The 2,557-nt window shown below is 48.5% G+C and overlaps 1 long non-coding RNA gene across 4 annotated transcripts in view; it reads right to left on the bottom strand.

The window, feature by feature from the left end:
- The window catches only part of LOC118452891, a 6,289-nt gene extending 3,738 nt beyond the window's left edge, over window positions 1-2,551 (bottom strand). For all 4 annotated transcript variants that reach the window (XR_004842757.1, XR_004842756.1, XR_004842758.1 and 1 more), the window contains exon 1: window positions 1,342-2,551. This is a non-coding gene — a long non-coding RNA (uncharacterized LOC118452891). The remainder of the gene's footprint in view (window positions 1-1,341) is intronic.
- Window positions 2,552-2,557: the final 6 nt, after the last annotated feature.

The following is a 2,557-nucleotide window of genomic DNA, read 5'->3' as shown; positions in this document are numbered from 1 at the left end:
CATTGTTTCATTGGTTCAGGGACTTCCCCTTCTTCTCAGCAGATTGAAACATCCAGTAATCTGAAACAGATTTTGTGACCCTACAGCATTAAATCATGCTTTGTGGTGCTTTATTCCTGCTCCAAAAGACTTTATGCATTAGCAGGTACATAAAATTGCACAAGAGACTGAATACATATTGAAAAGTAATAAATGATTCCATATGGTCGTAATTTTTCAAAGCAGTGCACCACTGTTTTAAACCAATAGTGTTTAATTTTCCAATTAGGAAGATTTTTAAATAGCTCTTCTAACCCACAGATATGGGAACACTCTCACTGCAGCTATTCTCCCCAGCTGAGAAATTTGGGTGCACCAACAATTTTCACAGTCAAATGGTGCCCTTGGTTAGCTAGCTAGCAAGGGTACAATTAGCCAAGGCAGTTAATTTCTTCCTTTTATTCAAAAAAGCTTGTGTCATCATTACTGTGAAGACACAGGTCACAAAGCCTCTGTGAGCAAACTGAATAGCATACATTCCTCTAAGCTTCACGTACTTGAACATCTGTCAGACCTCAGCTACAGTTCCTCCCCAGTTTTCCCTGTTTACTTCCAAGGAAAAAAATCTATTTTGGTAAAACAAGGCTGATAATACCCCTACCTAGATATATTTTAAGCTTAACAAGCCTACTATGAAGGGTAGCTACTGTATTTAGAAACAGCAGGCTCTTCAGCAGATCAGTTCTCAGCGTGTATTCAATTACGTGTGCTCACTTAAATGGTACCCCCAAAAAATAAATTAAAAAAATAAAATCAGGTCTCACTTGCTGTCATTGGCTCTCCACGGGTAAAACAGCAGTGGACGACTTAAGATGCAGACCTTTAACACAGAGGTTTGCTAGACTGAAGGAAATAATTTTGCAGGGCAGGCGAGGGTGCGTACGAATGGAAGAATTCAACTTTTCAGATTCCAGGAGTTTGCAGGGCAGTTAGCTATAACTGCATGCCCCAAGCACGCTTAAGGGACATTCACATGAGCTGCAAGGAATGTAAGGCCTTTAATACCAGAAGCAGGACCAGGGCAGATCTGAGGCATTAAAGTTCAGAACTGCCCTCCCAAAAGCTCCTGCTCAACCTATGCCTAATCCCAGAGGCTCTGGAGTCCTATTTTTAGGCAGTCAGCACCCCAAGATACAGGACATTCTGCTTTTTGCATACCCAGAACCACCCTACACTGGGCAGCTCCATGCTTCTCTTCCCTCTGAGCCCAGCGCTGGAATTCGGAGCTCAGACACGTCTCTGTGCAAGACGAGACCCACGGCCCTGGCTGCGCAGCCTGCTCAGAGCGCATCCAACACATACCAGCGAGCTCCAGCTCCTTACAGCACGGTGCTGTGATCGCTCTTCCAAGACGGGGACAGCAGGTAGGAGGTGCCCATCGCTATCCCATCACTGGCTGCAGCACGTCTCAGGCACTCAGGAAATGTGACCCCATTCCCATTCCTCCAACTTGATGCAGCTCCTGAGTCAGCAGCCGCCCAGTTCCTCCAGGGTGGGAGAGAGAGAGAACCAGCTGCAAATGCTTATCATCAACTTCCCCACCATGTGCTGAGCCACTGACTGCTTTTGCTTAACACTTCACCAGCTCCTTTGAACCCTTTCTCAACTCCCCAGGGGGAACTTCCTTCCCCCTGTGTGCCTTGCAGTACCCCCCACACCAGGAAACCCAAGGTCAAGGTCTCCCCACTTCTGGCTGATGGGGTTCAGATGCCTCTCTCTCACCTTCCTGAAGGGTATCTAACCCAGGGAGGTCGGCTAGCCTGAAGAGGATCTGCCGGGAGGTAGGCTAGCCTAACACACGCTCCATTTTCAACCAGCCTGTTGAACCCGTACTGCTGCCTGGGGGAAAGGGTGGGGATTCAGGATTCATGGGAGCAATCAAGAAGAGGCTGTGACCTAGCAATAATAACATTGCCATGGGGAAGGGAGGGGAACAGCCTTGGATTTCAGTCCCCTTTTCCAAGTCTACTCTATGTACTTCACGTCGACCAGCTGTCAGAAGGCAAAACACAAAGTTCTGGGAGAAGGACTGTGAGCCACATCTTCAGCTCCCAAGCAAGTGCTCTGATCACTGGAGATACAGAATAACAGAGGGAGGGAGGTGCTTGGACTTCTTCCTGCAAGGGCCACACACGGTAGAAAATAATTATTTCTTTGAAGGAACTGAAATAGGCTGTATGTAGGCACTTACTCTGAAAAGGAGAGGCCAGGCTGCGAGTCTCAGTGAAGGGAAATCCTTTCTGCAACCCTCATTCACCTGATCCCAGACTAAAGCCTCTGCTACACAAGCGTGCCCGATGTTTGCGCATAGAGGGAAGCAGGACTGCAAAAAGGTGGTTGTTTTAGGGCTGTGGTGCGTAAGCGCCACTACAACAAAGCGGGGACCGAGGCCCAGCACCACATAGACAGGACAGCCACCTCGGGGCCTTTTTCGTCCCGTGAAGACGACCAACGACGGCAACAGTTTCAGAGATGCGGCTTTCAGGCCTCCCTATGGCCACCCTGCTCCCAGGCCACT

The sequence above is a fragment of the Egretta garzetta genome, unplaced genomic scaffold (genome assembly GCF_000687185.1).
Source record: "Egretta garzetta isolate BGI_Z169 unplaced genomic scaffold, ASM68718v1 scaffold138, whole genome shotgun sequence".
Lineage (NCBI taxonomy): Eukaryota > Metazoa > Chordata > Aves > Pelecaniformes > Ardeidae > Egretta > Egretta garzetta.
Note: the sequence above shows the minus strand (reverse complement) of the source record. Positions and strands in the feature narration are given on the sequence as shown.